General features: G+C 34.1%; 1 long non-coding RNA gene across 1 annotated transcript in view; it reads right to left on the bottom strand.

The window, feature by feature from the left end:
• Positions 1 to 5991: 5991 nt before the first annotated feature.
• Positions 5992 to 25640, bottom strand: part of LOC107970489 (uncharacterized) — a 59814-nt gene continuing 40165 nt past the window's right edge. The window contains exons 6-7 of the long non-coding RNA XR_008547018.2: positions 7196 to 7319; positions 5992 to 6367 (exon numbers count right to left, since the gene is read on the bottom strand). This is a non-coding gene — a long non-coding RNA (uncharacterized LOC107970489). The remainder of the gene's footprint in view (positions 6368 to 7195; positions 7320 to 25640) is intronic.

The raw sequence follows: 25640 nt of genomic DNA, 5'->3' as shown, positions 1-25640 counted from the left end.
ATGATCTGAAGAGAAACCAGAGTATCTTGAATTAAATTATAGAAGTGTTAAATTTAAGTGGAAAATGTTAAGTAATAAAGATTGGGTGCAAACAACATATAAATTATCTAACAGAAATTATCCGATAGAAAAAAAACCTGAAAATATCTCTAAAATATTTATGGTAGTTTTCTATGTAATGAGATTATGGGTGATTTTAGTCCTCGTTTTTGGGTTTATTTATTCTTAATTTTTTACAGAATAAATTATTATTTAATAAAGAAACGAATAAACACTATAATCTGCTTTAGGTTAGTAGTTTATATTATGGTTAAGCATTGTATAATCATGTTTTATGGATTCCAATCCTGTCTCTGACACTTACTAACTGTATGTGACATCAGCCAAACTGCTTACTCTCTCATTTAAAATTTTCTTTTTGTGAAATGGATAAAATAAATTTACCTTCTCCATAAAGTTAGTTTTGTGAAAGAAAATAAAATTTCAGGACCCTCTAAATTTATTGTGCCAACGGGGAAGTTAAGCCCTAGCGACTGAGTCACATAGCATGTCTCCAACCTCTGTTTCTTAGATTATACATTAATTTTACTCCCCATTGTTCTTTTTCTGTAAATGACTAGGAGAAACCAGAGACCAGACCTGCCTGCTTTTTAATCACTGATCTTTGTTATAGATTAACTGTGTACTTTACTGTCCTGTATCTGACTCAGACCAGATGTTACTCAAAACCCCGTGGCTGTTACATCTTTGGTGTAGAATATTAAATATACCTTTAATTTATTAAAAAAAGACCACCTCAATTAATCAGATTGTTATAACTATCCATTAAGCCTTATATACAAAGATGTTGAAATTCTGTTTCAACCTCTTTTTTTTAAAAAAAAGACCACCTCAATTAATCAGATTGTTATAACTATCCATTAAGCCTTATATATAAAGATGTTGAAATTCTGTTTGGCTTCTCTAAATTGTATCTATGTCAATGATCCCAAACTTCTGCACTTCAGAACACTGACCTCCATTCTTTGGCATTTGTGTTTCCAGGGTGACCATCCTCAAACTTTGAGCTTGAATCTACTCTTTTTAATCTAAATTCTAACTCTTTTGATTATTTTAGGTTGACAGTTTAAAGATTGAGATTTGGCAAAGTTTGTATCATTATGCCTGTTATTTATTAATTTTGCTGTAAGCATTTTCCATTGTTACATAAAGAAAAGGTTGTATCGTAGTTATAAACTTCAAACTTTGCCCAGAATAGATGATGAAACTGTCTAGTCTGCTCGTGTTTTTATATTTTTATAAGAACTTTTTCTGGTGTTCGAGTACAGTTGTACATTTGTGCATTGCACAAAGGCACCAGGGAGAGGAGGTGAGTAGGGTTAAAACCAGCTTTCATTCTACTACCCTGGCCATGTGGTTTTCTATTGAAAGAGACACGCAATAGTTAGTGGAAGCACCATTATTTCCATTCTTCTGTAAAATCCAGTGTCTACCTACAATGGTCATGGCTAATAATCTTCATATGTTAAGTTTTATGTCTTATGATGTTAATTTTATAGTCCTTCCCACAAAGAAATAATGCTTTCTTTTTACTATCCTTAAATACAACAGACCTCTCAAAACTTTGCCACTTAGTGAAATTCAATCAGGTCACCTACTTCAGTTATGTTACCTTAACCTTAAAAAAAGTTTTAACTTTGCCATTATTTTCCATGGCCTAAATCACCTGCTTCAAAATGTTTCAGAGGAAATGCTGAATTTTGCACAGTAGCCATTTCAAATAACAGAATAATATATATATCAGTACTCTGTTCTCTCTCATATTCTGTGCTATTGAAATCTACCTGCTGTTTAAATTCCATAGCCTGGCACTCTGATATTAACCTTGAGCCCCAAACTCCACAGGATTTACCAAACATACAGACAATGTCCTATTAACTTACTCTTTGCCTTCCTTTCTCTGTATCTCTCAGATACGAGCTTGTAATTTTCTGTGGTGGGGCACTTGTATGTAATAGCTTGTGCCATCTAATTGAATGAGGGGTTTAAAGAACATTAAGCACTTAGAGGGAAATTGTGCTGGAATATAATGCCCTTTTTGGGCTGTTGGCTGACTTTTTGGTTCCTAATCAATAGGCTGATCAGCAGCTGTAGGAGAGAGACGAGGATGATAGAAAAACTGTACTCTAATGAGTAGAGAATCAGAGAGAAAGCTGGATCCTTTTAAAAGAGGAATAGAAATAAAATTAAAGAGCTGAGACAGAAGTAATTGATTTCATTTTCTACAAACATTTACAAAACACCTACTGTGTGCATAGCACTAAGCTATGTATCAAGGGAAACTTGAAAAAGGTTATTTTAATGTTGGCAAATCCTGGGAAGAATAGACTACTTTGGATTAAAACTATCAGTGCTTGAGATAGCAGCATTATCACCATAGCAGTACAAAAATAATATCTACTTTAGTGCCACTAAAGGTATTTTTCTATTTTCTTCTGGCAGATGAATGGAGGTAAGCCAGAATATTTATTAATTAAAATAAAAATAAAAGAGAAATCTGCCATGTGGGCTAGGCAATGGAGGAGGGTGGCTATAAGGAACTAGCTATTTTTCTTCTAACTTCATGTCGCCTCCTTAACAAAATCTATACCCATCTCAAGGCCGCAAAGTAATTAATGATATTGTGGCCAGTTTACTTATAGCCTAGTAGCGTATGAAATCTTTAATTCTAAGCCCTAGTTAGTAACCAAAACCTATTTTGCTTGATTGTTCTGCTGGTAATGAAAAGGAGAAAGAAAAGAATGATGAAAAATATAAAACATGAAGAAAGAAGAAGAAATTTCAATCCTTCTCATACATGGTAAGGAAAATAAAAATACGTTTCTTCTTCTTTTTTATGACAGCCAAGCGTATAGCATGTGTCAGTGGCAGATCAAATATTTAAAGCAAATTTTAATAAGTGAGACTCAAAAAGGGATTTATAAAGCTCAGGGGTTTTGGAGAAGAGTGTTCAGATCAGGGAATTCCACAGCTCTGGGGCGTAACAGGTGAATGCTCTGTTGCCCATGGATGAGATACCTGACAAGGGGGTTGATGAATTTGAGATTTATTATTAGAAAGTAAGGACTGAGGGCACGTATAAATGGAGGCCAATTCTGATAGGAATGAAAGAGAAGTTCCACAGAGGTAATGAAAAACTCTGAGCCAAATTTTAAAGTCAATGTACTGACTGATAGCGATTGAATGTAAATCTGCCATAACTGAAATAATGTGATTGAATTTATTGCTATGAGTAAATGCATGGGTTGTGGCGGGTTGAACAATGATGTGCTTTGCGAGTATTAGACTTTGGAGAGTTTCCATATTAACATAATCTAGAAGTCATAACAGTACACATTATAACAGTAAAAGCAGAACAATATCAGTGAAAGGGTTTTCCTTTGATAAAAGCTTTTAGACAGTTAACTGTAGATGATTTGGGAAACAAAGAGTAATATGAAAATAAAAGTTTTATAAAGCAATAGCAGGACCTTCATAAATTCTATTTAAAGTGAAAATGGCAAATAACTTGAGACACACATTAGTCACAGGAGAAGGTAAAGGGGAATATGATATCAGAAATCCATGATTCTAGAGAAATAATTCTTTCTTATAATAAAGAGAGAAGCACAATTCTAAACAAAAGCTATTCTTACAAATTGAAAATTAGGAAACACCGCACTGGATATTAGGACTACTAAAATCCTTTTGTCTAATCTTCTGTTCTGCCCCCACACTTTCTTAAGACTAAATCATCATTTACTGCCAATGGGTTTTAAGAGGGCCACTTCACAGCACTAGTATTCCAGCGTGGAATCTAAAGGCTTGGTAGAACCACATTCAGCCTTTTCCTTGTATTTAGTCCTTCTTCATTTCCCCTTGAATAATATGTGTAGACTTATTTTTAACTCGTGTTTTGTGTCTGTTCAATTAGGGAGTTTAAAAAATCCTTCAGGGCAGGAACATGGCTTTCTTTTGTTGTCACCCATGTCTAATACAATGTGTTACACAAAGAAAAAATTTTTCTATGTTTGAAATTCTTTTGTTGAATAAATTGATTCTGCATTTATGTTAATGATTTGGGAATACTTTTCAAAAATGTTGAAATTGCCTCCAATGAATATTTTTTCATTGTCGTCATCCACAGCTATAGTGAATGGACATGGTTAAGGTGTATATTTTGGGTATAGTAAAAGAGGAAATGAGAAAAAAGATCTACTAATTCAGCCATTTATTTCATGCTTTAAATTTATTCAACAAATATTATTGAGTATCTCTTTTGTGCCAGGCACTCTTAATTGCCTGAAATACCTCAACGAACTAAACTGACAAAATTTCCTGCTTTTATGAAGCTTATATTCTAGTGGGGAAAGGCAGGTAATAAACAACACAAAAATAAGTATATATGTAGGATATTACAAGGTGATGACTGCTATGGCAGAAAGACCCAGAGAAGGGTGGTCAGGATTGGGAACCTGACAGGGGTGTCGGGTAGAAGCTAAAATTTAAACTAAGTTGTTGAGGATAGGCGAAGATTGAGCAAAACATTGAAGGAAGTGAAGTTAGCCATGTAGATTTCTAGGGGAACAACTGGTACAAGGCACCCAAGGCAATGATGTGCCAGGAGGATTAGATTGGAGCAGAATGAATGAGGGAGAGAGTAGGTGGGGAGAGATTTTCTATGGCCTTGTAGACTACACTATAGTCACATTGTAAGCACATTAGCTATTATTCTAAATGGGACATCTGTGTAGATTCTAAGTAGAGGAATGGTTTGATATAACTTTATATTTTTAAAGAATGACTCTGGTTGTTGTGTTAATAATACAGTTTAGGGTGCAAGGTTGGACTAAATATTTGTTGAAGTGTAATGATGCTCTACTCATTGCTAATTGCTGTGGATAGGAAAAGATGATAGTATGAGGATGAATAAAATATGAGGGCAGTACAAAATTAACTGCACTTTTGCTTTAAAATTGACCTGTTGAGTAAGTTTTCTTTTAAGAAACTGTATAAAACATACAGAGAAAAATGATAAAATATACAGAGGTGTGATATTAAATGATTATATATGGCCTTTACCCACTGACCTTTACTAAGCAATTTTAAGTCATGGAGATTTTAAAGCTGGCGGAGACTCTGGAGATCATCTGGTAATCTGACTCCTTCTTAGGTACATCAGAGCTCTGAGACCAGAGAAGGGTCACGTAAGAAAGTCTTCTGGTATAAATGCCAGACCTGGACTTCACTATGGATGTTCAGACTCTAAGTCTACAGCTTTCTCTAGTAGGGCATCTTGTCTCTGTTTATAGCAGTGTTGATGTCTGTTAAATCAATCTTTAGGATGTAAAAAAAAAAACAGATAATTTTCTCTAGGCAAAACTATTGGCACAGTTCTTGCATAAAAGAGAGAAAAAATGTATTCTGAAACAGCTCTTCAGAGCCATTATCTGGTGCTCCCTCAGAACAGGTAAGCACTGAAATGTAATGTCATTGATGAAAACTAGTTTAAAAATTAATTGGGAAAGACTGCCTCTTTGGATTATGAAGAAGAGTTCTAAAGTTTTTCTTTGAAATGCCAAAAGCCAATGAGTGGCACTAAAACAGAGAAACAATCTGGATGATCAAAGTCATTATTTTGCAGCATCAAAATGCCAAATACCAGGAAATACTGCTTTCTGGGAGCAAGTAGTTTATTTTTTAATAAGAAGATGTTAAAATTAGCTTATGTACTGACAACAAAACAGATGACATTGAAACAATAAAACACAATAAAACAATAAGAAACTGGAAACAATATTACTCATATCTGTTAAAATACTTGTTTGTTAATTCCACATAAAAAGAGCAAAAAAGATCAACAAAAAAAGAATCATAACAACAAAAGAACAAATAAAAACCAGCAGCTAAATTGGTAGAAATTTATTTTTTAAAAAGTCTGGCCATTCTTATCTGGTGCCATGCTTTTTTTTATTTTTTGAGCTCATTCGGGGATCTACTTGTTCTAGAGAAAGGGTTAGCACTGTTGTTTTTGTTTTTGTTGTTGTTGTTGTTGTTGTTTTTCATTTGTTTTTGGTAAAGAGACTCATAGGAGAACTTTTAGGCTTTAGGACCATATTATGTCCGACTCAACCATTCAGCTCTGCCATTGTACTGTAAAAGCCATAGAAAATATGTAAACAAAGGGTGCATCTGTGTTCCAAAGACATTTAATTCACAAAACAGGCACTGGATCACTGGATTGCAGACCATAGGTTGCAAGCCTCTTTTCTAGGTTGCTGTCTGAGTCTGCGTGGTTGAACATGGGTCATTGCATTCCGTCTGCATTCTAGCTCAAAATAAAGAGAAACAGAAGCTAGAGAAATGCACTGGAGTGTTACAAGTCCAAAGTGACATTTTTTATTTCCACCCCTATATCATTAATCCAAACCTAATAATGTTTCTGTACTTATTTGCAGGGGATATTGAGAAATGTGCCAAAGTTAAAGAAAAGAATGAGGAGACAAAGGATATGGAGGGACAAAAATCAGCAAAATGCTTCAATAGCTTCATACCAAAATTTTGCCATTGATTACCCACCCAACAAATAATTAATGTGCTGATAGTCACAACTGATTTTATGCCTATTAGGATTTTAGACATCCCTCTATTACTTCATTATTTATTATGATGACATTGAAGTATTAAAAAATATTAAAAGAATTATACACCAAACATTCAATACTCATCACTTAGATTCCATAATATATACACTTATATTTTTATCAAATACCTATGCATCCATATATCCTTCTATCAAACAATAAATTCATCTTTTTTCTGCCTTCAAAATACGTCTCTGACCTCAGCATACCTGACTAGCAGGCACATCCTCAAGAATATCATTAGAGTTCAGTATTTGATTATAGTCAATTGGGGTTTTTTGAGGTAGAATTCACATACAATGAAATGTATAAATATGAAATGTGCCATTCAGTGAGTATTTTCAAAAATATAATCTTTGTAACCACAATTCATATTGAGATGTAGAAATTTTACCCCAGCAAGTTCTATTATGCCCTTAATCCTCCCTATCTAGCAACTACTATTCTCAGTCTTCTCATCATAGTTTTCACTGTTCTAGAATTCCATATAAATGATATCATGAAATACGTACTTTTTTGTGACTGTTTCTTTTACTCAGCATAGGGTTTTTTTTTCACATTTCATCTGTGCTGTTGCATGTATCTGTCATTTGTAGAAATATGTTATCCATACTTAATAAACATCAGAAGTTTTTTCTGTTTTGGACAATTATGAATAAAGTTGCTATGAACATTCTTGTACAAGTCATTTGTTGATATATGCAGCATTCACACACATATATACATATATATGTACACACACACACACTTTTTTGTTGTTCTTGGGAAAATACTAGGAAAAGAATTGTAAAATTACTGGGTCAGAAGGTTAGAAGATAAGTATATATTAAGTTTTATAAGAAAATTCTAGAAGCTTTTGTCATGTGGCTTAATCATTTTATACTTCTGTCATCAGTACATGAGAATTGCAATTGCTTTACTTCCTCAACAATATTTGAAGTTGTTAGTCTTTTTAATTTTAGTTGTTCTAATGGTTAAGTCGTGGGCCTATGCTATTTCTTTTTTTTTTTTTTTTTTTTTTTGAGATGGAGTCTGGCTCTGTCTCCAGGCTAGAGTGCACTGGCATGATCTCGGCTCACTGCAACTTCTGCCTCCTGGGTTCAAGCAATTCCCTTACCTCAGCCTCCCAAGTAGCTGGGACTACAGGCACACTCCACCACGCCCGGCTAATTTTTTGCATTTTAGTAAAGACAGGGTTTTATCATGTTGGCCAGGTTTTATCTCAATCTCCTGACCTTGTGATCCACCTTCCTTGACCTCCTAAAGTGCTGGGATTACATGCGTGAGCCATCATGCCCGGCTGGGCCTATGCTATTTCTATGGAGGATTGTCTACAGGGAAAATATTATCTTCCAAATAGGATAATTTATGATAAAGATGAAATAATTTTCTCACTGAGCTGAGTTAGAACCTCTAAAATGATTCAATGAGAGTGGATCTACCTGTATTGATAAAGTCCAAGGGGAATGTGGTACTTGATGTAAATGGATCTAGATTTCAGTTGGGGAATGAGGGGGATATTGGGTGGTGATTTACATAGATTAAAATGTGACTATTACCCCCTGATAACCATCCTAAATGACTGAAACTGTTTAAATAGGCATACAAGAGAGTACTTTAAAAATGACTTCATTTTAATTTATCTTTTCTAAAGTTTTACATTTAAAACAATCTTCATCTTAAATGTTCTCACCATACACACACACACACACACACACACACACACGCACGGATGTGTAACTATGAAAGGTGAAGGATGTGTTAACTAAATTGACTGTGGTAATAATTCCACACAGTATATATGTGCACCAGAGCATCACATTGTACATCCTAAATATATGTAATTTTGTCAAATATACCTTAATAAGGCTGAAAAAAATAAAAACATTTCATAAACAATAAAAAAAGAAAAAAGTAGAAGATAAAAGCAAATAAAACTTCTCCTATTTCTTTGAGAGACAAATGGATGCACCTTCTGATAGAAACTTGTATATCTCATGAGCAATTCCTGAGTTAATTTTTGTAGGTATGTACTCACAGTTTCAAGGGTCAGAAATAAAGTTTTTGATCTTCCATTGTAAAATCAAGAGGTTGGGCTTCTTATCAGGCCTATGGTATTTTCAAGGAAACACTCTAAGAGGAGGAGAGTCAGGGGCCTTTTCCCCCTTTATCTGACAAAGAAAATTTCATTATCTTTCCCTTACATAGAGTATCAAAAAATCCAGTGTAAGTTTATATCTAACTAGTATAAAAAAGATCAAGAACCAGAGCTTGATACACTATTATTTTGTAAAAACAACAAAATATGCAACTTTTTATTTTTGCTATGCACATACTAAACCATACCATTTTAAGCATTTGTACCCAATGTGATTATTTTGTAATTAATTTTAATATCTAGTCCTAGTTGACTTATTTATTATCTTAGTAAACATCATAACATGCTCATACTTCCCTTGTTTTAGGCAAACAACAGCTCAATATTTTTATCCCTTTCAGTTTAATCAGTGGATAATGAGGGTAAACAGCAGGAAGATTTACATTTTATTTTTAACTGATTTTGCCACCATAGATTCTTAACTTCTAGGATAAAATTATTAATATTTTTACTCTTGTGATTTCCTTCTTGTATATTTACACTTTGGCAGTAGTTTTCTTTCAAAATAAAATTTAATAGTTTCCCTTTCCCAACACATCTACTATTGTCTAAAGCCTAACAAAAATGTAATTTTGTAATGAGTTTTTAACTATGGCAATGAACAATAAATTTAGACAAACAGAAGATGCTGTGCTGGGTGAACAACATGGCCCCTGAGATATCTCAATTTAAATGATCACTGTAGGAGACAGTTTGTGAAGTTGCCATTTACAGTGGAGTGCCGTATAGATGCAATCCAGCAAAATGTCAATTAGATTTTCAACTCATGTTAGTGAAATGTGAACTCTAACAATCCCTGCCCAGTTTCAATGTGAAATGATATTCCTTATGCAATGGTAAAGAGCGAGTTCATTGTGGCATCAAACCACACAGAGTCTGTCATGATACAATCAAATGTAACATTTACAAATTGTCTTGTGACTAAATAATTATTATAATTCTTTCTTTTGTCTGTTCTCAAGAAAAGTTACTTTAAAAAAATGTGTTGTTAAGAAAATGTTCCTTAAATACCTTGGTAATGTGATGTCTTGCTAAACATAGTAATAAAGCTCCTTACTGTTCTAGTCTTAGAGAACAGTTAATTTCCTATTATTTCAATCTTGGCCTTTTCAGACAAATTCTTGAAGCTCTTTTACATTTAGTGTACTTAGGGGAATTAAGTTTCATTCAGAAAACTCCAAGGAAGCATTGATTTAATGTTTTAAAATTGTAAATATATTGTACCTAATTTCTCACATTTATTAAAAATGCATCTGTGATCATTTCAACACAAAATTTATTTTCACCCGAGTACAAACAATGTAATTTGAAAATCTGAAGTGAAAACCTCTATGTAAGTATGCCTTCAGGTAGTTGTACAGTCAAATAATTGTCTGCCTCTCCGTAGAGGAAAGGGTCTCACTGTTTTTTAATTGGTTTTAAAACACCAAAAGTTAATTTTCCCCATTGGAGCAAAGCAGTAAGAGATGATTAGGAATTTGTTATTGCTTGAATACCGCATTTTTCAACTGGCACATTGTTAGCATTTACTCATAAAACTAAAATAACTTGTTAAACCATTATTTAAGTCCCTATACCAAATTTTATCTCTAAGATTTAACGCTATTTTTATTTCCTTATATCATTTTTATTTTATCCATAATCTGAAATTACAATATATAACTTTTAAAAAATACCTTTAAACCAATCCCTGAGATTATTCCCTGGAATAAATTTCTGTGAATTAGAATTACTTGGCCACAAATAATGAATATTTGAAGTCATTTAATAAAGTCATTAAATAATTTAAAAGTCATATATGCTGCATTATAGTTTCTGGTAATATTTATAAACCCACCACTGACAATTTTGAGTATGGTCTCCTTAATATTTTTCATTTTAATAATTATAAATTATAGTTTTTTAATAAATATATATTTCTTAGATTACTAGTGAAGTTAGCTATTTTTATAAGATTATCAGTTATTTGCAATTCTCATTCTTGGAGAATATGATTTAACATCAGTTCACCATTTCTCTTTCATGTTTTTCATTTTTTGATTGTGAACATAGTAATGTTAAATATTTTTCCTCAATATTTGTTGCAAAACTTTTTCCCAGTGCACAGTTTGCCTGTTGGTTGTTAGGTCCATTTTACCCATGTCCAACACATCTGACACCTGTTTTCAATATTTACCCCCTTGTGTAGAGCTTTCACTTTCTGTGGATGATTCTATCTGTGTTCTGTCTCTATAGTCCCCCACTACCCCCTCATCTTTTCCAATAAATGTCTCCTAACTTTCAGCTCAGGCAGATCTGGAGATAGCTCTGTCGGTTTGGATAGTTATTTTTCAACTGATGTATACTTAGAAGTTTGAAGAATTCTCTATCTCTTAGTTGTACTGTAGGTATGGGTTGTGAGTGGTTTTACTTATTCTCATAGATCTGCGTAAAGGATGTATGAAGAGATTCAGTCTTAGGCAGCTGCCATTATGCAGAGAGAATCCTCCCTTACGATATTTGAAGCAAAGAATGGTGAAGCAGTAAAGACCACTGCTAAGAATTCAATAGCTTAAATCTTGTATCTTAGGAATATGTCTGATATCTTGACTAGTTTGATCTTTAAAACTACAATATTAATATCGGTTGTTGGGAAATTTGACTGCAATTGGTAAAAGCAGTTTATTGTTCAGAATTTTACACTTTTTCAGCCCTTGATCATATTATTCACTACTTTAAAAAATAATGTTTTAGTATATCCTCTGCCTTATTCCTTAACTTTCAAACAGTGTCCTTATTAAGGCTATATTTTTTTCTCTTATGTTAGATTGTATACCTGGTCTTTGTTAAAGAATGATTTTTGATATTTGTTTTGATTTTCATAACTATGTATGCAGTTATTATTTAGACATCTCTGTCTTTACAGACTGCCCCTTTTAGTTTTAATTAGACTTATTGTATGCTACATATTTCTAAAAATATCATTCTATATATTTTTAGGATAACTGTTACATGAAATTATCTTTTTGTTTTCCTCACTAATTAAAATGATTTAGCAGGGCACAAAATGTCGACATCCACAAAATTTCCTCTGAAAACTCTAAACATTGTTCCTGTATCTTTTCCACTTAATCTTGCAGTGGACAAACATGAACTGGTTGGAGTCTGCATTTGTAGATAGCTATGTCTTTTCTTTTTCTAACAAGTTATTTGCATATATTTTTACTTTATTATTATATTTCTCAAATTGTAGATGAGATAATTACATTTGCCTGTCATTCTTCTTTCATTAATACTATCTGAAACAGCTTAACCCTACCATCCCCAACAGTCAGTGCAATTTTCTTTAGATCTGTCTTAGTATTTTTTCCTCTTTCAATGTTTTAATTTTTCTTCTAATCATCTTTAATTTTGAGTTTTAATGTTTACCTCATATTCTATATCTATTACATTTTCTTTTGTCATTTTTATCACTTTGCCTTTGAGGTACATATTCTAAATTTTTTATTCATTTATTTAGTAAATCTATTTTAATGCTCATTGCTAGCTTTCAAGCCCAAAAGTGTGAACTTTGATTTTGCTGTTTAACTTTTAGCCTCCTGGCAATTTTTCTTTCCATCACTCAGAAAATTTTAGCTTTTCTCATTTATCTGTATTATATCCTGCTGTCTTTCATTTCACCTTGTTTTCTTCCTGGAGATTTCTGCACACATTTCATGGAAAGTATCTCTACTTGTACTATTTTAAACACATTTAACCATTTTTAGGTTTTTCCCCTCTCATTACAGAAATAAATTATTTTCAGAGTTTGTTATTCCTTCTCTGAGTCCACAAAATAATGTTCACTTCATCTTTGAATGTTGAAATAGTTTTATTCAGGACTCATTACCTTCCTTCCTATATATTCATACTTCAATAATGAGAAATTTATCAAATCCAAGGCAAAATTTGACAACAAAGTTGATTTGTAAACTTGTGTTGATTTAATGTTCATTTGAGTGCTGTGAAATGTTTTTCTCGGATATACAACTGAGAAAGTATCATCAGACATCATTATCATTTAGGAATCATTAATGATACCTCCAGTAATTACTGTTAACTAGTAGAATTTATTAAATGCTCTGCTTAACTTAGATGGAAATGTCTCCTAAGCCATTCTCATGTTTTTTGAAGCTCTAAACCAAGGCACTATTTGAAAATTAGAGTCCTTGTAATGTACTTCTACCAGTCATATTACACCATGTATATCAGTTTACACAAGTAAACTGTGTCTTTCTAAATATTGTCACCTGTATTTCCCTGCCTGCCTAAATCGTCAGAATCAGCCTTTCCCTGGCTTTATGTAGAATAAAATTTAACTTATTTTGAGGGAAGGACTATAGAGTCAGACTTCTGTGATAAATCATGTCCTTTGTAGGGACATGGATGAAGCTGGCAACCATCATTCTCAGCAAACTATCGCAAGGACAAAAACCCAAACACCGCACGTTCTCACTCCTAGGTGGGAATTGAACAATGAGAACACATGGACACAGGAAGGGAAACATCACACACCGGGGACTGTTGTGGGGTGGGGGGCGGGCGGGAGGGATAGCATTAGGAGATAGACCTAATGTTAAATGACGAGTTAATGGGTGCAGCACACCAACATGGCACATGCATACATATGTAACTAACCTGCGTGTTGTGCACATGTACCCTAGAACTTAAAGTATAATAATAAAAAAAGAATAAAAAAAGTTCTCATCATTATAGATAGAAAAGCCTACCTTGGGTCTTGAAAGAATCAGGAGGAAGGTAAAATCTCTTACTTTTTATTACCTTGATTTCTAAGTTAGAAGGTTTTCTCTATTATAGAGAGTGTGTAGCACATTAACTGAGTCTCTCATGGAAGTCTCATTTTTTTTTAATTGGTAGTGGACATTTAAGATTCTGATTACTGGCTGATGTTCACTTGAAGTCTCAGTGCTATTATGCATAACTTTTCAATGCTTCCCCTTTCATCTTTGTGGTACTGTATGTGATATTAAACTGGTAAGTTTATTAAGTTTATTATTAGATATAATATTAAACCATAAAGTTTTAGCATGCAAATGTAAGAATGGGGTTTTCTTTTTTTATCAGAAAGATTGAAGATTATATTTAAACAGTGAATAGATGTTATATAACACTTGTTCAGATTTTGTAGTCGATAGTTTTGTATATGATAATAGTTGTACTAAATCAATCATAGTCTTCTAAAGGGAAAATATTGAGAGTGAAAGAGTATACAACTGAGATAAACCTATATTTAAAATTCTGTATAACAGATTTTTAAGGTGCAATTTAATATAACCTCTCTAAACCACAGTTTTAATAACTGTAAAATTAGAAAATACTATTTCACAAAATGATATTGAGATTGAAATGAGACAAAATTTTTAACAGCTTTTATTGAGGTATATTTGATATATAACAAACTGTACATACTTAAGGTGTACAATCTGATAAATTTCAATATATGTATATACCTGTGAAACCATCACTACAGCCATAGTAGTGAATATGGATGACAACAGTGTTTTCCTTGTTCTCTTCCATAGTCTTTCCATTGATGTGCCTGTTCACTGTACCCTGGGTTACCACTGATTTGCTTCCTGTAAACCATAAATTAGTCTGCATTTTCCAGTACCTTATAGAAATAAAATCAGGGAGCATGCACACGCTTTTGCCTGACTTCTTTGATTCAGCGTAATTATTTGAGACTCGCCCATATTGTAGCGTGTATTCATGGTTCATTTATTCATATTGCTAAGCAGTATTCCACTGTTTAGATATACTACATTTTATTTATTCATAACCTTGATGACGGACATTGAGCTCTTTCTAATATTTGGTGATTACAGGAAGAGCTGAGAACATTCATGTAAAAGTGTTTGTATGAATATATAATATCTTCTTTCCAGGAAAAGGAGAAGATATAAGTTTAACATTTTAAGAAATAAGACAATCTGTAATGAAGTTTACAGGACATTATAAAGTGCAACCTAAATGCATGTTATTATTATGTTTAGAAATATACTCATTTTGTCTGGTCACTGTGGTATTACTAAAAATATCCTATTGAAATTTAGTAAGAAGTAAATTATTAAATCAAGTTGAGCATATTATGGTACATGATTCTCAAGAATCTTGGACAAGTCTTTAAAGACCTAGACTTAAAAATGGATTAGAGTCTCTACTAAGAAGAAAAAATTTATAAAATAAGTGTCAACAAATAGTGAGAAAACATGTGGAAATATATGCAGTGACTAAACTTAACTAGGTGGTATCATATATAAAGAAGATAATTTTGTTTATCATAAGAAGATACAAACTTTATTATTTAAACTATTCCTCAGTTTCCCCAAGACACCACTTATATTGTCTCAGCTAATATATTTCTGAGACAGAAGATCCAGTATTAGTATATTTTCTATCTAACAGACAGAAATAAAGAAATTGAGATTCATAGAAAAAATGGAATTAAATAAAAAAGATTTAAATGTAAAGATAAAAACATTATGGAGTCACACTAAGGCTTGAGAGTGGTCTTTAGTCTATGTGTGCAATTAACTTTTTGCTCAGTTTCTTATTTTCTTCTTAGGTTAGGTCCCAGCAGATAAGATATAAGAAACATAAGTATGTTATGATTTCCAAGAAGGAAATTACGAAGTGAGAGGTAAGGAGGGGGAAGAAAACATAGTGGGGGAAACATCAAATCATTTGTAGCATGGGCTAATTCAGAATAGCAGCAATAGTCTTGGATGCTTAAGCATCTTGCTTGCTTTAAAATTATTTAAAGTAATGACAATGATACCCTAAGAATCTGTTAAAATTTTATGTTAAAAAGCTAAAGTAGTTTGGTCCATCCTTTAATCATTTACTTTATAAAATTTAAAATATTCTGAATAAAAAAAGACATTCTCTAAAAAAATTATAGTTGGTGTCTTAATTTTTGGTAATACCATGTAAGAGAGAGTTTAGGCTAACATTTCAGAGCATGTAGCATGACAGACAAACACAGATTAGTTGGATAGGAAGAAACAAAGAACAGCAATAATAAATAAACAGCAAGAAGTTATTATAGTCAACCCTTGCATTTCAGAGAATTGAAGACCAGAATGGTGGGTTGATTTCTCTAAAACCATTTAGTGTGTTAATAGCAGAGATAATATATCAGGAAAATGTTTCATGCTTATTCACTCATGCAGTCATAGTTTGAGATCATCATCACATTTATGTCATCTACCTCCTCTAGTAGCTCATGGTCTTGATAGAGATAAGAAACTTGTTAACTAAAGATGATAGCCCAGCCTGTCATCAGTAGAAGTGGTTTACTCAGCACAATCCAAAATTACTCGTGGAAGACTCAATTCTGACGAAGCTCAGTGCCTGCTCGCAATCCTGGCTGTGCCTACAGTGTTTTACTCAACAAGCTCTGGATAATCTCTCCTGAGCTTGTCAATGATACCAGAGGTGGAATGGATGGTGGTACAGAGCAAGGCTATGGAATCTGAAGGTGGTGGTCATCACCCTCACTTGTTGTGTGAGTTTTATCATTATTATTTTAAAATTTAACTGTATTACAGATTTCTCAAATGTAAAACTTCTTCCCAGAGTTGTTTTGATGATACTATGTGGTCTTGTAAATTGTCTAGTAGAGGAAGCACAACAGAGTAAATTCATCGTAAATGTTAATTCTCTTTTTTGTCTGTTTCAGTCTAACCTTGGCTCTCACATCAAATTTCCTATACTAAGCAAATCCTTGAGTTCTCTGCCCATCCTTTAAACTGTCCTGTTGATTTGAAAGCACCTACGTTTCTTTGGATACACTTGGTCATTATCTTTGATGCTCTTGCTTCATTTCAATGAAAAAAAACTCAATTATTTAAAAATATTTCTATTCTTCACACTTAACATGCTATCATCTTTAAATAAGTCAATTTCATGTCTAATACATTATCATGGTGTGTGGTATTCAGGCCGTTGAATATGTTTTAGTGGCCTAGGAATAAAAAAAGCTGACTTCTGACTGAAAAGTATGATTAAGGCTAATTCTTCTGCATTAAAAGTGTTAACTTTGGTATAGAAAGTTTTTCCTTTTAAAATGTCAGAAACTTTCTATCATTATTTTAATTCTTGTTCTATTTTATACCTAGTGTTTTAAAATATGATTTTTAAAATTTTGTAAATTTATGAACATTAAAAAATGTTATATTTTCATATTATTGCAATTAGTCATAATATTCTATTTCTTCCAGGTTATTTAGATGACGTCACATGTTACAAGCATTGGAAACAGTAAAAGAGTGTTACCTTTCCACATTAAGAGCACAGGTCACATTACTTAATAAAAGTTGAATAATATATATTGTCTTTCACTTGTTGCTGCTCTATTTGAAAGAGTCCTTAGAATTCCATATCATAGTGTGAAAATTTTCCACATGCTCTATTTTGCCAATAGAAAAAATATTTTAACCTCCCAAACACCAACAACTTAATAAGAAATTTATGAAGTAGAAGTTTGTCTGTCATTTGTCATTTACATTAAGGAAAAAAATGCACCTTTTTACAAACTAATGAAACAGCAGTATTAAACTGCAACTATTTCAAACCCAAAATAACTTATTCAAGTATTTTAACTTATTCACTTACGATAACAAAATATTGCACCCCAGCCTCATATTTTTATTCTATATATACTACTATAGCAATTTACTTTGTTAATAACCTTGAACGAAGATTAATATCCCAGTTTTAAGATTTGCATTGGAACGCTTTAAAAGAAGCACTTTCTAGTCTTGATCAAATAATACACCTTTTCTCTGGGATTTTCAATTTTGTTCCTACCTTGCAATAATTAACCACTCAAATAGTTGCTATAGCTATGTTCAGCTATCAAGGAAACAGTTTATCCTACATTAATAGAGAAGCGATACATATGAAGTGTAGCAGACATTTCAGAAATTCATGGAGTTTAAAGCCATTAAGGTGTGGAGCCACTTAGTGGCCTTAACTATATGAAATGCTTTTTGTTACTCATCTGTTTATGTAGCACAAGCTATCCCTTCTAAGATGATCCTTACCAAGGCCTTTTGAATCAACCATAGTTCATTAGTAAATAAACTATCCAAAGCTGATCATTGGAAGATGACTTTTTTTTGAAGATGCAAATACAAAATGTTATTTATATAATCGTGTGATGGAAAGATCAACTGGTTATTCATTAGTCATTTTAAAATACTGCTATGTAAGATAGGAATATCAGAGTAGTATCTAAAATCAGGAAAATCATTGAAGTATCTACTGATTATAAATGAAATTATAGTCATATGATACTGTAAATGAATTGGGTTAGCTTTTATATTTTGTGAAAATATAAATATTTTTGTAAATAATAGATTAGATGAATCAAACTAAGGACTTAATATAACTGATTTTCTTTGATCAAGTCACATTGAAATATTGTTCTTTAATAAACCTAACCAAAATTTACCTTTTAGAGTTATTTTTTGGCAGTATTAAACCAGATATTTATAAAAAGAATAATTAAAAGTAGTTGTGTAAATGAAATAATTTCAAAAAAAGCAAATTTTTGAACAAAATCACAAATCGAAATAGGCCATCATGATCTCTCTCTAGGTTGTTGACAGCAAAGCGTTATTAATCTACATCCTAAAAGCTTGATTCACATGTTTCAACAAGATTGAAAGATGACCTGGTCAGCATGGCATATGACCTTTACAAAACATCTGTGATTAAAACAAATGTGACAATTCTGGTGACGATAAAACAAGGAAACATTTGTCTTATAAAGGGCATAAAACCATAATAATAAGTAATATTGATCAAGAATCCACATGCCAATAAATTAGATTAAAATTCATTTAATTCTTAATAACTGTATGTGGTAGGTTCTAATACTATCTCCTTTTTCTGAACCCAAACTCTCTACACATATTTTAAATAAAAAAAATCATTAGACTCTGTATGAATATTGGTGAGTTCAACACCTAAGTTTATATGCGTATATATATAAATATAAAATATATATAAGATTTTATATATTTATAAGTACATATATGTATAGATACCTAATAGTACTAGGTATATGTGCAAAGCAGTAAAAAAAAAATGACTTCTGGCCGGGCGCGGTGGCTCACGCCTGTAATCCCAGCACTTTGGGAGGCCGAGGCGGGTGGATCACGAGGTCAGGAGATCGAGTCCATCCTGGCTAACACGGTGAAACCCCGTCTCTACTAAAAATACAAAAAATTAGCCGGGCGTGGTAGCGGGCGCCTGTAGTCCCAGCTACTCGGGAGGCTGAGGCAGGAGAATGGCGTGAACCCGGGAGGCGGAGCTTGCAGTGAGCCGAGATCGCGCCACTGCACTCCAGCCTGGGCGACAGAGCGAGACTCCGTCTCAAAAAAAAAAAAAAAAAAAAAAAAAAAAAAAAAAAAAAAATGACTTCTCTGGTAATGAAATATGTGGATATGTGGTAAAATGAGTTTCCTTCTTTCTAAAGCTGTTAACTTATACACATAATACCTAGCTGCTTTTAAAATAGAGTTTCTTGATTCTTTTATCAATGACTCCTCCTCCTTGGCAATATCTTTTCAAAGAACTATTTGCAAAAGGTCCTTCCTTAAAGTCTTTACTTAGTTAATGAAAATATACTGGGAGATAGAGAGTGGTGGGCAGGGTCTGTGGTTTATAGTTACTGTTGAAATTGTACTCCCTTGCTTTTTCTAAGACTCTACCTTATAAGGTTTTAAAATAAGTTTCATTTTTAAAAAATGCTTTCTCATTTTTGTTTGCAAAATTAACTGGCAGAACTATTTGGAGTTCCTTTGGTTGTTACATATCTATACTCTCATAATAATTTGAACTTATTTGTTTATTGAAATACTTGTTTAGAAATATTTTTCAGACACAATATTGATTTGTGAGGCAAAGGAATATTAAAAGTTACTCTTTTTTTTTTTTTTTTTAGATGGAGTCTTGCTCTGTTGCCCAGGCTGGAGTGCAATCTCAGTTCACTGCAACCTCTGCCTCCTGGGTTCAAGCGATTCTCCTGCCTCAGCCTCCTGAGTAGCTGGGATTGCAGGTATGCACCACCACGCCCGCCTAATGTTTGTATTTTTAGTAGAGATGAGGTTTCACCGTGTTGACCAGGCTGGTCTCAAATGCCCGACCTAGTGATCTGCTCACCTCGGCCTCCCAAAAGTGCTGGGATTACGGGTATGAGCCACCGTGCCCGGCCAAAACTTACTCTTTTTTATACTATAGGATTATGATTTCATTTTCTAATGCTTATCCAGGACAAAGTTGTTCAGTGCTGATTGTGTGTCAGGTACTCAGCTAGGTGACTATACTTTAAATTTGGACTCAAAAAATCTCTGCCTTAATGAACCCTAAGCGTGGTAAGAGAAAAAGACAGGTAATTCAAACTTACTTGAGAATTCTGAAAATGTCTTCTAGAAGTTGAGATCTATCAGGCAGGTCTTAAATAATTAATAGAATATTTTTGGTAGGTGTGGAGCAGAGAAGGGGAAGCAGGAATAGGATAGATAAGGGTGTGGAGGCTTAAGAGTGCATTTGGTAAAGACGTGCGTGCGTGTGTGTGTGTGTGAATAAGGTATAGAATGTGATCTTACGTTCAGTGCCCTGAAATCTGGCCCTTTGATTCCTATCAAATCGATCTATATGAAACATATAGATATCTTAGCTTTTTCTTTTTAATCTCTTCACTAAATCTGTGGTTCTTAGTCTACTCAGTGGGGACTTTTCAGAAGGTTTCCAAGAAAACCTGGTACAGGAGTGGGGACATGGAAAAAAAGAGAAAATAAGGAGGCTATATTTGTCAGCGTTATCCACAGGATTGTACGCAGTCACATAAGGTAATTCCAAAATCTGCAGGCTAGGCTGGCAGGCTGGAGACCCGGGGAAGAGCTGATGCTGAAGCTTGAGTGTGAAGGGAGTCTGGCAGAATTCCCTCTTTCCAGGAGACCTCAGTCTTTTTCTCTTACGGCCTACAACTGATTAAATGAGGCCTATTTTATGAAAGGTAACCTGCTTTACTCAGAGTCACTGATTGTAACATTCATCACATCTAAAACACTGCTTTCACAGCAACATCCATACTTGTCTTTGACCAAATATCTGGGAAGAGTGGTCTAGTCAAGTTCACACGTGAAATTAGCCATCACAGAGGTCGAACAAGAGCACGATGTCATGTAAATCCCCATGGCAAATAACTGGCTCAATCCCACTTCGTAGTTTTGAACACAGTCTAGGTCACATTGTAAGAGTTATCTCAATCAGGGGACAGTGAGCTGGTAAATATATCTACTCTTTCTCTCCTGCAATCATTGGTTAATGGTGGCTCCTGAGGGGACATAATTCTCAGGTATTTGTGTGAGCAGACAGAGCTGTCTCAGCAGCCTAAGGACATTTCTCTAACAAAGAAGTATATAGGTGCTGGCTGTTGGAATGACAGTATGCCTATAGTCATTATAGCCAATATGTCCCTAGAAGTAAAGAGATCAATGAGGTAGGTATGGATCATCAAAAACGTTTGCATGTGCATAAGAGGCTGGGGAAAAGAGCTGAGGTTTACAAAGTGTACCAGTACTAAATCATGAAGGTTTACAAAGTATACCAGTACTAAATCATGAAGGTTTTTTCAGGACATATCCAAGAATGTAGATTTCATATAAAGGTAAGTTAGCGTCAGGTTTATCAGTACCATCCTGCAGGGGAATTATCATTTAAATAATTATATATTATCCCCAGGGTTTCTCATTAAGGAGGTCTAAAATTAGGCCCTGGAATCTGGTTTAGGATCAATGTATCAGGCTTTGGAGAGCCCCAGAAGATTTGCACAGGTGCAGAACATGATCATGTTTACACTTTACAAAGAGCACACTTGTAATAGCTGGAACGAAGGCAAAACTGAAAGAAATGATCCTTCTTTACTGCGTTAAACGACCAGGTGTGAAGACATTATGTGAGAGGAAAGTTAAGATTATATTTAGATGGCAAATTTGACAAAAGTATTTAAAGAGGGACAAGGAAGAAAATGGTTAGTGAAAATTTCCAAGTCTCTGGCTTGGGAGATGGAAGTGAAAGTAGTGCCAAACCCTGAAATATAGAACACGGAAGCAGGATTTGCTGGGGAACACAGTGAATGAGGTTTGAAGGGTCAGTGAGACATCAAGGAAGAAACAGCTTTGAGTCAGAAAGAAAGTGTCAGAATAGAAGGCTCTAGACTAAAGATAAAACTTTCTGAGTTATTAGTATAGCTCAGATATTGACAAACTATGACCAGCAGGCCAAATCCATCCTTGCAAGTGTTATGTAAATAAGCTTTTTTGGAACACAGCCACACTCATTTGTTTACATATGATCTGTGGGAGCATTTTCTAAATGACAGAGCAGAGTACAAATACCTTTGTTATGACAGAGACTATAAGGCCCACACAGCAAACAGTACTTCCTATCTGGCTGTCTTTATAAAATGTTTGCAAACTCCTGGTGTAGATGGGTAGTGATTGAACTTTTAGGAATGTATAGATTGCCAGGGGGATGTGTATATTGTAAAGACAATTGAATGAGCACAAACATTTAAAGACAAAGGAGAAGGAAAAGAACAAAGGAGGTAGACTGCAAACAACAGAATTAGTGAAGAGAGGAAAAAAAGCTATAATTTTAAATCTATATTTATCTAGTACTGTTCCATCTATATTTTTCCTAGTCACCAAATAAGCCAGATGCTGACAGAAAAACAGGCAGAGTACTTGCTCTCATTTTCTTTCCTTTCTCATCTCTGTCTTGCCTTGTCTTTTCTTCAACATGTGTATTAGCCTATTTTCACATTGCTGTAAAGAACTGCCCAAGACTGGGTAATTTGCAAAGAGAAGAGATTTAATTGACTCACAGTTCCGCAGGGCCAGGGAGGCCTCAGGAAACTTACAATCATGGCAGAAGGGGAAGCAAACGTGTCTTACATGGCAGCAGGAGCAAGAGAGTGTGCGAAGGAGGAACGGCCAAGCCCTTATAAAACCATCATATATCCTGAGAACTCCCTCATTGTTACAATAACAGCCTAGGGGAAACTGCTCCCATGATCCAACCATCTCCCACAAGTTTCTTCCCTTGACACGTGGGGATTATGGGGATTACAATTCAAAATGAGAATTGTAATCTGCGTGGGGACACAGAACTAAACCATATCAACATGCTTTCAAGAAAGAAGATATTTGGTTTAGGAAATAACAAAGATCATTCTGGAAGTCACGTTTAATTTAAAGATGAAGACATGTTCTGAGAAACATGTTGTTAGGTGATGTCATCATTGTGCAAACATCGTAGAGTATGCTTATACAAACTTAGATGGTATAGCCTACTACACGCCTAGGCTATAGGGTATGGCCTATTGCTCCTAGGCTACAGATCAGTACGGCATGTTACTGTTCTGAAAAGTGTAATGAAATAGTAACACCATATTAAGTATTTGTGTATCTACACATATCTAAGTATAGAAAAGATGGTAAAAGATTTAAAAAATGGTACATCTGTATAGGACACTTAGCATGTATGGAGCTTATAGGACTGGAAGTTGCTATGAGTGAGTCAGTGAGTGGTGAGTGAATGTGAAGGCCTAGGACACTACTGTACACTACTGTAGATGTTATAAACACCATATTTAGGCTACACTAAATTTATAAAAAATAGTTTTCTTCCTTCAATAATACAATAATATTACTATAACTTTTTTACTTTAAAGCTTTTAATGTTTTTAAATTTTTTAATTCTTTTGTGATAGCACTTAAAACAAATATGCATTGTACAGCTATACAAAAATATTTTCTTCATAAACTTATGCTGAAGGCTTTACTTTCAAAATTTTTCATTTTTCTGTTTACTTTGAAAACTGTTTTTGTTAAACGCTGAGATAAAAATGCATCCATTAGCGTAGGCCTACACACATTCATGGGGTGTTCCATCTCCACGTCTTGTTGCTCTAGAATGTCTTCAGGGTCAATGGCATGTATGGAGCTGTCATTTCCTGTGATAATAATGCCTTCTTCTGGATACCTTCTGAAGGACTGGCCTGAGGATGTTTTACAGTTAATAATTTCTATATAAGTAGGAGTACACTCAAAATGATGAAGTATAATATAGTAAATACACAAACCAGTAACATAGTTATTATCAAGTATTATGTACATACATAATTGTATGTATGAAGACTTCTAAATGACAGTCAGCACATTAGGTTTGATTAACCAGGATTGCCACAAATACGAGAGTAATGTGTTGCATGATAACTGTCACAGCTAAAATGCCACCAGGTGATCGGAATTTTTCAGCTCCATTAAAATCTTATGAGACCATCATTGAATATGTGGTCCGTCATTGACCAAAACATCATGATGCAGCTCATGACTATAGTTCTAACTGTCTCAGAAGATCCAGGAAAAAGCAGGTTCCTCCGAGGCCGGAAGCCCATTCAGTATCTTAGCCAATGGCATGTCTTATAGGTATGTGTCAATCACACGTCCTGTTTTGCTTTCACATTTCTTTTATCCTCCCCTAGTTCCCTTTTATTTGGTTCATATGGGTTTTTTTTTTTTCCAGATAGATACAAATAGCGCAGCCTTTTGCGGAAGAAATGATATCTTGTTTCCTTTGCCAGGAACTGTGTTCTTGCAACAGTAATATAAATGTGTAGCCCACATTAGGTACTCAAACAACTTGTCATTTGTTTGAAAAGGAGCCCTCTATTTGACTAGAGGAAACAGGAGCCAAATGAGCTTGATTCCTTCTTATGCCAGCCAGCAATGCAATTACAAGAATGGGGACTGGGGAAGGACAAATTGATCAGTCACCCATGCACATAGGTGCAGGGGCTATGTACTTGAAGTGGTTGGTTGTGGTTGGGACCCTGCCTTGATCTGTTAATTACATATTGCAAAATGGGATCTCATAAGTGACTGTAATTCATTGGTAATTTCTTGAGAAATTACAATTTTTGACAGGAAAGTTTTTTTTCTTTGTGTCCCCTGATAAATTCTCCTGGTTTGTAAAATCTTTAGAATTCATAATCCTTAGGTAATGCACTTTGTAGAAACAGCAGGAATGTGAGGATTTGCAAACCTCCTTTTCTTCACTGATGAGTATAAAAATGCTGCAGTTTACTTCAACTGTCGAAAGTGGAACTTTCTCCATATTTAAGCAGTGGTGTTCTCTTTTCATGCTGAAAAGCAATGAATTGTCAAAAATGGACATCTTGCCATGAATAAAGATGACAACTGAGTAGGTGACTCAGAAATGTGCCTGACAAGAGAGAAATGGTTTGAATATAGAGTGTATATATACTCTTCTACTAAAAACTTGGGAGACCAAACAAGTCTGATTGCAATGGGTAACCAACAAACAGGTACAGGGGCAGTAGATCTCAGTATGTTCTCATGATACCCAAATTGCCAACCAAACCTCTTCTCTGTGCTCTTGTTTGTGAGACTAAGATTCAGCTCTCTTCAGACTAAGATCACAGCTTGGGTGTGATTTGATCCTGCTTCAAGCTGGCAAAGCCTCAGAAGCCCTCTACCATCAGAATCCTGCTCAGAGGAAATAGCTGGAGACCATTCTTGAAGAACTGTCATCTTTAGTACTGGAGTTAAGTGTCCTGTTTGGGTCTCACTGACATGCTATTCCAGAGACACTCACTGGCATCTGAAAGCTCATTCTGGGATCTGGGAATGAAACAGAATTCAGGGAGGAAGCCTTAGAAG

The sequence above is a fragment of the Pan troglodytes genome, chromosome 2 (genome assembly GCF_028858775.2).
Source record: "Pan troglodytes isolate AG18354 chromosome 2, NHGRI_mPanTro3-v2.0_pri, whole genome shotgun sequence".
Taxonomy (NCBI): Eukaryota; Metazoa; Chordata; class Mammalia; order Primates; family Hominidae; genus Pan; species Pan troglodytes.
Note: the sequence above shows the minus strand (reverse complement) of the source record. Positions and strands in the feature narration are given on the sequence as shown.